The sequence below is a fragment of the Notamacropus eugenii genome, chromosome 2, assembly GCF_028372415.1.
Source record: "Notamacropus eugenii isolate mMacEug1 chromosome 2, mMacEug1.pri_v2, whole genome shotgun sequence".
In the NCBI taxonomy this organism is placed as follows: domain Eukaryota; kingdom Metazoa; phylum Chordata; class Mammalia; order Diprotodontia; family Macropodidae; genus Notamacropus; species Notamacropus eugenii.
Window position 1 is genome coordinate 99,333,468 of NC_092873.1, and position 10,771 is coordinate 99,344,238.

At 39.8% G+C, this 10,771-nt stretch overlaps 1 pseudogene; it reads left to right on the forward strand.

The window, feature by feature from the left end:
* The first annotated feature begins 8,869 nt into the window (after positions 1 to 8,869).
* Positions 8,870 to 10,112, forward strand: LOC140523636 (fructose-bisphosphate aldolase A pseudogene; annotated as a pseudogene).
* Positions 10,113 to 10,771: the final 659 nt, after the last annotated feature.

Below are 10,771 nucleotides of genomic sequence, written 5' to 3' on the forward strand. Positions count from 1 at the left end.
ATGGTATTCCTTTATGTTCTGGTCAAATTGATGGATTTACTATATCTCACCAGTGTCCTATCTCAGGATATCGAAAGTTCTTAATCACTAATCCTCAATATTATAGAAGAGATAATTGCTTTGGATTCAATGTCCCATCTCGTATATTCATCCTCTATGAAGTACATCCCCCATGCCTAGACTACACTTCTCCCTCACTTCTAACTTATAGTTTCCTTCAGGTCAAGGACCATCCACAACCGAAAGCTCTTCCTTACCACTCGTTTGCCATAGTTATTATTGTTTGTCAAAATTCCTTTGCATTTATTTTATATTTATTTTTGTATTTACTTAAATCAGGAGTTATTAAGAGAAAGTACATTCACAAAAAGTACCCCTCTTAGGCCCCTTTGGCAGTCTGGTGAAACCTATGGACCTCTAGTCAGAATAATGCTTCCAAATGAAAACACAGTATGCAGGATTATAAAATAAACCAATTATGTTGAAATATGGTTGTCAAATGTATATTATGTAGAAATATGTACATGCCACATATGTTATATATACTCACATGCACAGACACACACACTTATGTATATATTGTTTGTTCTAGAAGAGGACCAGTGACATCTGGAGGGTGATATCTTAACTTGTAAGAGAATTGGATTTAAGTGGGCAGAATTGTGCAAAGTTATCAGCCTTACTCTTGTCTAGAGGCATCAGAATTCAGTGGCAAGACATAGGTCAGGATGACTGGCAATGACACTATGGAGACCTTGGCCTTTGAAGCTAATGTCTTTCTCAGATCTCAGTTTGTCTAAGCCAATGCCAATTCGGTAATCAAAGACAAGGTAAGATTTGAGGCCAAAGATAGCCTAGTTTGGTCTGGGAGGGAAAGACTCTCAGAGTTTCATATGTGTGTGTGTGTGTGTGCGTGTGTAGAGAGAGAGACAGAGACAGAGAAAGACAGAGACAGAGACACCTAGGTGGTACAGTAAAAAGGGTATTTGGCCTGAAGTCAGGAAGATCTGAGTTCAAGTCTAGCCTTAGAAACTTACTAGCTCTGTGACCTTAGGAAAGTTAGTTAATCTCTGCCTCAGTTTCCTCAACTGTATCATGGGATAATAATAGCACTTACCTTCTATGATATTTATACACATATGTGTGTGCTTGTACTTCGTTTTTGAAGAAGACCATGACATAAGAGAAATGATGACATGACTTGCACTTGACTTTGTTTTGAGTGAGGGAGGGCTGTACAAGGTCACCAGTCTCACTTTCTCCTCCAGAACCATATGGATCTAATGGCCAGATAGTCATCAGGATGACTGGAGGTGGCCCAGGATGCAGTGGGAGACCTTGGCCTTTTTAGGCTAAGGCCTTTTCAGGTACTCACTTAGAGGGAGGTAACACCTATTCAGTGAATAGACCTCTTTAAGAAGTAGTCAGGGAATGAGAGAAAGAAAAAAAATAACTAAATCAAGCTGGGAGGGAAAGAGAAACTACTGTTTATTATTTTTTACTACAAATTACTATTGATAATCACTCTAAGCCAACCATTAAGTGGAACTTGGGCAGGGACCTATTGTTGTCCATTCCATAAGCTTCAGAGTGCACTGAGTTTAAGGTTTTAGGTAAAAAAATGATAGAAAGGAAGGAAGGAAGGAAGGAAGGAAGGAAGGAAGGAAGGAAGGAAGGAAGGAAGGAGGAAGGAAGGAAGGAAGACATCTAACTAGTAAACCCCAAGTAAACTGGGCAGTCTCTGACCAACCAAATTTACCTTCCTTTGGAGAGGAGAAGGAAGGAGAGAGGGAGACAGAAGGGAGAGGATGAACTGGGTTACCCAGCTAGCTGGGTCCCCACTCAGGCAGCTCAATCTACTCACAGGTTGTGTTCATTCTTCATTTTTGAGGAAGACCATGACATCAGTCATGTCATCACACATGTATATTATATGTGTATATAAATACACACACACATGATTTCATGGATCCTAGGTTAAAAACTTCTGACTTATAGGCAAACATTGCTTCTCCCATTAAAATGGATCATCCCCTTGAGAGAACAGACTGATTCATTTTTGTCTCTCTATTCTCAGCATTCATCACATCACTGGCCCATAGGAAGCACCTAGTAGATGTTTTCTTATTTGCTTGCTAGCTTGCTGAATAAAGATACCAAGTTCTAGAGATACAAAGGTAATATGGGAAAAAATAAAAATAACTTTCTGCCCTTAAGGATCTTACTTCTGGTGGGGAGCCCCATTATGGGCATATCTCATTTTATTGTATTTCACTTTATTGCACTTCCCAGATATTACATTTTTTGAAAATTGTAGGTCTGTGGCTACCTTGCATCAAACAAGTCTATTGGTACCATTTTTCCAACAGTATGTGCTCACATAATGCCTCTGTGTCACATTTTGATAATTCTCACAGTATTTCAGACTTTTTCATTATTATCATATCTGTTATGGTGATCTGTGGTCAGTGATCTTTGATGTTACTATTATAAATGTATTGGGGTACCACAAACTTTGCCCGTTTAAGATGGCAAACTTTATCGATAAATATTGTGTATTCTGATGGCTTCACAGGCAGTCTCCCCATCTCTGTCTCTTCTTAGGCCTCCCTATTCCCTGAGATATAACAGTATTGAAATTAGATCAATTAATAACCCTGCAATGGCCTCTAAGTGTTTGAGGGAAAGAGTCAATCAATGCAACAAATTTAATTGTCTTGTTTTTAAAAATTGCCATAGCCATCCCAACCTGCAACAACCACCACCCTGAGCAGCCAGTCAGCAGCCATCAACATCCAGGCAAGACCCTCCTAGCAAAAAAGTTACCACTTGCTGAAGGCTCAAATGATAGATAGCATTTTTTAGCCATAAAGTACTTTTTAATGAAATCATGTACAATTTTAACATAATACTGTTGAATGCTAAATAGACTACAGTATAGTATAAACATAACTTCCATATGCACTGAGAAACCAACAAGTCATATGACTTGCTTTAATGCAATATTTTATTATGGTGGTGTGGAACTGAACCTGCAGTATCTCTGAGGTATGCCTGTAATTGCTATATGTCACCTTATCGGTTCAAATGCCTACTTTCCCATGAAGCCTTCCTAGACTGACTTAGTTGGATATGATTTCTCTCTTCCCAATTCTCACAACATTTTATATTTCTTATTGTATTTGTCTGCAAATAATTATCTGCATCATATTTCAAAGTCTATTCAACACCCTTCCAAATAGCCACTGTATGTTTTAATTCCCTCATTTTCCAGAAGTGGAAACTGAGGTGTGCAAAAGTAAAGTAACTTCTCCAGACTTATACATTCTTTGGAAACAAATTTAAGGCAGTTTTGATCATTAGCAGAGAGTCAGTCTTAGAGTCAGGACAACACCGGTTCAAGTAAGTCCTGACTTCTCATAGTACTAGTTATGAGCCCAGATAACTCTCTAACACCATAAGTTACAGGTGAGTTGTCTACTTTTATTGGTGGAGATAATTTCTGTTTCCAGAATTATGACTTTCCAGGATAATGAGTTACCATAGGTCTGGACAAAAAACAACCAAAACAAATCTTGTTGAGTTGTTTTTCAGTCGTGTCCAAATCTTTGTGACCCCAACTGGGTTTTTTTGGCAAAGATACTGGAGAGGTTTACCATTACTTTCTCCAGTTATTTTACAGTTGAAGAAACTGAGGCAAACAGGCTACGTGACTTGCCCAGGGTAACATAGGTCCTAAGTATCTGAGGTCAGATTTGAATTCACAAAGATGAATCTTCTTGACTCTAGGTCTGGCACTCTACCCACTATGCCACATAGGTGTTATATATATATGTATATGTGTGTGTATGTGTGTGTGTATATATGTATGTATACATATACACATATACACACATATACGTGCATATATATATACACACATATATATGTGTATGAATGTGTATATACCTATATATCTATATATTCATATATAGACACATACATAATATATACATACACATATACATATGTAAAATATCGATAAATATATGTATGTGTGTATACAATATACATAAACACATACTTTGCAATGTCCTTATCCCTTTCAGTATTCACTAACTATCTGTTGGATAAACTAATTTTTAGCTTTGATACTTATTAATTGTATGATGCTGGAAAAGTCACTTTATCTTTCAATATCCCAGTTTCTTCCTCTGTAAAACTGAGGCCAGTAATGCTAGCCATCAGCAGCATTTTTGTGAAGGAAAAGTCTTTCCAAACCCTAAAATGTAATGGAAACATGAGCTATTATTATGATTTTATCTAAAAACAATTTTGAGGGACCTAAAACTTGGGTTAGCAAAGGGATAAAATATTACATATTTGTGGAAAAGGGAAGGAATGCCAGGAATATTGCACTATTTGTTGGGACCTTCACAAAGCTCCATAAAAATGGAGGACAAAAAGCAGGGTAAAGCACTTAGGGTCTAAATGTAAATCTCATAGATCTAGAATGAGGAGGAACTATCTAGACTAGTTTTGCTAGTTCAGGCTAGAAAACTACCTAGAGGAACCTGGAGGGGGGGCATATTGACCCACAGGCTAAATAGGCATCAGCAGTCAGAATATATATCATTAAGTTAAGGAGTGGTGGTCTTTTACAAAACACAAAACTCAGAAGATGTGGAGAGTAATCCGTCTGCTACATTTGGCCTTCACTAGGCTATCACATCTAATTTTAACTGTCACATTTAAGAAGGATTTGGAGAAATTGGCGAGGGTCCAGAGCCAAGCAGCAGAAATGATGAAAGGTTGAAAAATAGAACTTATGTGGAAAGGTTATAGAATTTGGAAATCAAAGTAAATTAGGACTTGTTATGTGGGGATATGGAAGGAGTAAAAGGTTTGCTTAGCTGTCCATCTCCAGAGGTAGAGAATTAAATGCCATGGGTTTAGATAGCAGCAAGGGAGAGTTAAGTTAGACTCTAAGAAGGAGGTCATAACACTGGTTTGAGGGAGAATGACGTGAGTTCTGGGCTGTCTGTTGTCCTGGGATTCTTTTATAGGTCTGTGAAGAGAGGGGCTTTTGGAAGGCTTTATTTTTAATTCCCAGGTGACTCTCTTTCTCCAGGAAATGACTCTTCTTAGGATCATGAACCTTGTTCTTCCTGGCTTCAGGAAAGTCTAGAGAAGGAAATACTGGAAGGAAAAGGACAGTGGAACCCAAGGAATCCTAAGACATTTGAAATGGACAGACTTGGAGATCATCTAGCTCAGGGTTCATAACTTTTTGTGTCATGGTGTGGTGGAGCTTATGGATCCCTTTTCAGAATAATGTTTTTATTTAAATATTTATAATAGGATTCAGTTGGGTATATCCTTCCCTTTCTCCTTTATCTTTTGCTTTCCTCCTTTCCTCAGCTATTTGTAAAACCTCATCAGACAGCCATTTTGCTTTCTCACTCTTCTTTTTCTTTGGAATGTTTTTTTTTTCTGTTGTTGTTGTTGTTGTTGCTATCTCCTGTACAGCATTGCCAATGCCTGTCCAGTTCTTCAGGCAATCTAACTATCAGATCTAATCCCTTATACCTATTCATCACCTCTACTTCATATTCATAAGGGATGTTATTTAGGTCATTTCTATATGGCTTTATGGTTTTCCCTACTTTCTTCAATTTAAGGCTGAATTTTGTAATACGAAGTTCACAATATGAGCCTCAGTTGGATTCAGGTTTTGTTTTAATTGAGAAGAGAAATTCCAAGGAATGTTCAAGTTACTGAACGATTGAGTTCATTTCACATGCCAGCAAAGTTATGCTTACAGTTCTGTAAGATAGGCTTCAGCAATATGTGAACTGAGAATTACCAGATAAGTAGACTGGTTTTCAAAGAGGCAGAGGAACTAGAGACCAAATTGCCAACATTTGCTGGATTATAGAGAAAGCAAGGAGTTCCAGAAAAGCGTCTATTTCTACTTCATTGACTACACTAAAGCATTTGACTATGTGGATCACACACACACACACACACACACACACACACACACACACACACACACACACACACACACACACACACATGCAAATGTGGCAAGTCCTCAAAAAGATAGGAGTACCAGATCATCTTACTTGTCTCCTGAGGAATCTGTGTGTGGACCAAAAAGCAACAGTTAGAACCAAACATGGAACAACTGATTGGCTTAAGATTGGACAAGGAATATGACAAGGCTGTATATTGTCACCTTAATTATTTAAATTATATGCATAGTACATAATGTGAAAAGCAAGGTTTGGAGAATCAAAAACCAAAATTAGGGCTGCCAGGAGAAATATCAGTAATCTTAGATTTGTAGAAGATACCACTATGATGGCAGAAAGTGAAATAACCTCTTGAGAAGGGTGAAAGAGAAGAGTACAAAAGCTGGCTTGAAGTTTAACATCCAAAAAACTAAGATCTTGGCAACTGGTTCTATCACTTTCTGGCAAATATGGGGAGAAGAAATGGAAATAATGTCAGATTTTATGTTCTTGGGCTCAAAGATCACCACAGAGAATGACTGCAGCCATAAAGTTAAAAGACACTTGCTCCTTGGAAGGAAAGCTATGACCACTCTGGACAGCACACTAAAAAGCAAAGGCATGACTTTGCCAACAAAGGTCCTCAGACCTATTGTTTGTCCAGTTACAATATACGGCTGTGAAAGTTGGACTATAAGGAAGCCTGAACATTATGGGATCAATGCTTTCGAATTGTGGTGTTGGAGAAAACTTTTAAGTGTCCTTTGGACAACAAGGAAATCAAATCAATTAATGCTTAAAGAAATTCATTTAGGCCACTCATTGGAAGGTCAAAAACAGAAGCTGAAGCTTAAATACTTTGGCCACGTTATGAGAAGACAGGACTCATTGACAAAGATCTTGATGTTGGGAAAGATAGAAGACAACAGAGAAAGGGAATGGCAGAAGATGAGACGGGTAGATAGTATCATAGAAACAATGAACATGAACTTGGGCAAACTTCAAAAGATAACGGAAGTCAGAAGAGCCCACTGTGCTGTGGTCCATGTCACGAGGAGTCAGACACAACTGAATGACTGAACAACAACAATAAAATAATAAGATTACAAAGGCAACCAATTATAGTCAGATGTCAGTCAAATTAAAAGCAAACAAATTCATGAGTAACCAATTAAGGATTCTTTCTTTAGGGAAACCCATTTTCTCTTGGATATAGGGAGGTGGTAGAAAGGTTAATTTGGAGTCAGAGGAACTGAATTCAAATTCCGTCTCTACCACCTATTGCCTATGTGACTTTGGGCAAGGCACTTCATGTATGGTCCTCAATTTCCTCATCTATAAGGTCAGAGGTTTTGAGAAGATAACCTCTAAGGTCCCTTCCAGTCATGTAAGTTGTATCTTCCATGCAGGATTTAAGGGCCCTTGTGAGAATGTAATCTCTTTACAAGTAAATATTGCTTCATTTCTTATATTTGTATCCACAGTGACTGTCACATAGTAGATGCTTAATAGATTCTTGTTGATTGATTGACAAGAATATATATCTGATCAAGATAAAGCCTATACAAATGAGTTCATAGATCCATCAAAGTCACAAGCTTTAGAGAAGGAACAAGTTGAAAAGGAAAGGGTGAGAGAACCTTATGTGTTTGGACTTTTATCCCACCTGATACATACTTTTCAATCAATCAATAAGCATTTTTAAGCACCTACTATATATAAGTTACTGTGGATACAAATACAAGATATGAAATAATCCTTCCTTCAATGACTTTTACAAGGCAGCCAACCAGAACCCTTACATCTTTTGCAGAAAATCCATCCTGCATGCTAGAGACATATTACATATCTGGATCTTTTAACATTTCATAGATACCAGTGCAACACTTGATACGTGCCTAATCTATTTCCATTTCTAATCATACATATCCTTGACCATAGCTTCTATATAACTTCTTTCATACAAGTCATAATTAAGGAGATAGAAATTGGGATAGAAAGAGCAGCTGGGCCAGCCCCAGAGCATACAGGGGAAATCCAAGTTGAACACAATGATTTTAAAGACATTTTCAAGATCTCAACAAGAGGGGGAACCCTGAAAGGAAGATGGAAGGGACTCTAGCCATTACCAACCCATAGGCCTACTTTCTCATTTTATAGATAATATTGTTGTTTGTTTTCAGTCATGTCCAACTCTTCATGACCCCATTTGGGATTTTCTTGGCAATGATACTGGAGTAGCTTGCCATTTCTTCTTCAGGTCATTTTACAGATGAGAAAACTGAGACAAACAGGGTGAAGTGACTTGCCCAGGGTCACACAGTTAGATAGCAGCAAAACTTGGGGGAAGATGGAAAACAGAACTGTTGACTGTGTGTCAATATCTAGTCAGCTTGTGCTTCACTATGTCCCCCAATATCACCAAGGAGGTTTCAGCGGCCAAGCAGTTTGTCTTTCATTCTAGATCTGTGGAGTTTGTATATAGAATACAGGACTCTTGCTTTCTTGTCCAGTATTCTATCTACTGCCATGGTAACTCCCAGATACAGGGCAGGGAGATCAAGGAAGAAGAATGGAGCACAGGGAATAGGGGTAGAATGCAGGAGAAAGAAGTAGGGGAGTTCAGAACCCTGAAACTTTAGAGCCTTCAACTCCCTTTAGGTCTAAAGACAGGGTAGCTAAGGGGCATTGCAGTAGATAGAGTGCTAGGCCAGGAGTCAGGAAGCCTCATCTTCCTGAGTTCAAATCTAGCCTCCAATACTTACTAGTTGTGTGACACTGGGCAAATCACATAACCCTATTTGCCTCAGTTTCCTCATCTGTAAAATGAGTTGGAAAAGAAAATTGTAAACTACTCCAATATCTCTGTCAAGAAAATCAGGAGAAGGCAGAAGTTTGGTTCTCGACCATAACAGGTCTGCTTTCTGCTGGAAACTACCAGCCCAGCCAAGGAAAACATGCCTCACCAATACCCAGCATTGATACCAGAGCAAAAGAAAGAATTGTCTGATATAGCTCACTGAATTGTTGCTCCAGGCGAGGGAATCTTGGCAGCAGAGGAGTCCACTGGTAGCATTGCAAAGTGGCTGTGGTCCATTGGAACTGAGAACACAGAGGAAAATCAGAGCCTCTATAGGCAGTTGCTTCTGACAGCAGATGATCGAGTGAACCCCTGTATTGGAGGTGTTATCTTTTTCCATGAGACACTCTACCAGAAAGCTGATGATGGTCGTCCCTTCTCCAAAGTCATAAAGGATAAGGGTGGCATTGTGGGCATCAAGGTGGACAAAGGTGTAGTGCCTCTGGCAGGGACCAATGGTGAGACTACCACCCAAGGTCTGGATGGGCTGAGTGAGGGCTGTGCCCAGTATAAGAAGGATGGAGCTGACTTTGCCAAGTGGAGCTGTGTACTGAAGATTGGGGATCATACACCTTCCTCAGTTGCCATCATAGAGAATGCCAATGTGCTGGCCCAATATGCGAGCATTTGCCAGCAGAATGGCATTGTCCCCATCGTGGAGCCAGAGATCCTCCCTGATGGAGAACATGATCTGAAGTGTTGTCAGTATGTCACTGAGAAGGTCCTGGCTGCTGTCTACAAAGCTCTGAGTGACCACCATATCTATCTGGAAGGGACCTTGCTGAAGCCTAACATGGTCACCCCTGGCCATGCCTGTACCCAGAAATATTCACCTGAGGAGATTGCAATGGCAACTATAACTGCTCTTTGCCGGACTGTGCCTCCTGCAGTCACTGGTATCACCTTCCTCTCTGGGGGTCAGAGTAAAGAGGATGCCTCCATCAATCTCCATGCCATCAATACTTGCCCCTTGCACATGCCATGGGCCCTGACCTTCTCTTATGGCCGAGTCCTGCAGGCATCTGCCCTCAAGACCTGGAGTGGAAAGAAGGAAAATGTCAAGGCTGCCGAAGAGGAATATATTAAGTGGGCCACAGCCAACAGCCAAGCTGCTCAAGGCAAGTATACTCCAAGTGGAAAGTCAGGAGCTGCAGCCAGCGAGTCTCTCTTTATCTCTAACCATGCCTACTAACTTAAGTCAAGGCCTTCCACCTGGGTATGCCCTAACACTCCAGGCCATCCCTCACAGTCCAGGAAGAGGCTGAGATTCCAGAACTTTTTGCTGACCTCTCCCATCACTCCTAATTTGTGTGGCATTGTTGCTCTCTGGTGAATCTAGTGACCCCTCCTCAGGCCACTTTTTCCAATAAACAACTATTTAACAAGGAAAAAAAAAGAAAATCAGGAGTGATGAAGAGTTGGAAATGACTGAACAACCAAGTCTAAAGATCCTCTTATCTAGTACCCTTAGGAACTTTAAAGTGGAATAATGGAAAAGAGGAGCAGGACACCTTGGGGGAGAAAGATGGACGGTTGAGAAGTAGGACTTCCTAGATAGGGGGACTCCTGGGTGGGCCACATCATGTAGCACTCCATGGCATCAGTAGAGCTTAAAATGGGAAGATAAGGAGAAGAAAAGCATAGAATCTCCCATCCCCTACCCACCCACACCCTCAAACACATACAGAAAGATATTCACAGATATACATACACGGACACTTATACCAATCATACATTTCTGAAGCACTCTGAGGTTTATGAAGCACTTTGCTCATAGCAACCCTGCAAGGTAGAGCCATAGACACAATACATAGATGGAGGAATATATAAGTAATCACAAATACTGATGGAGACCTTGTATTGATTCACATGCTTACAACCTTAGCTCTTCCTTTTTTCTCCCTCGATTTCTCTC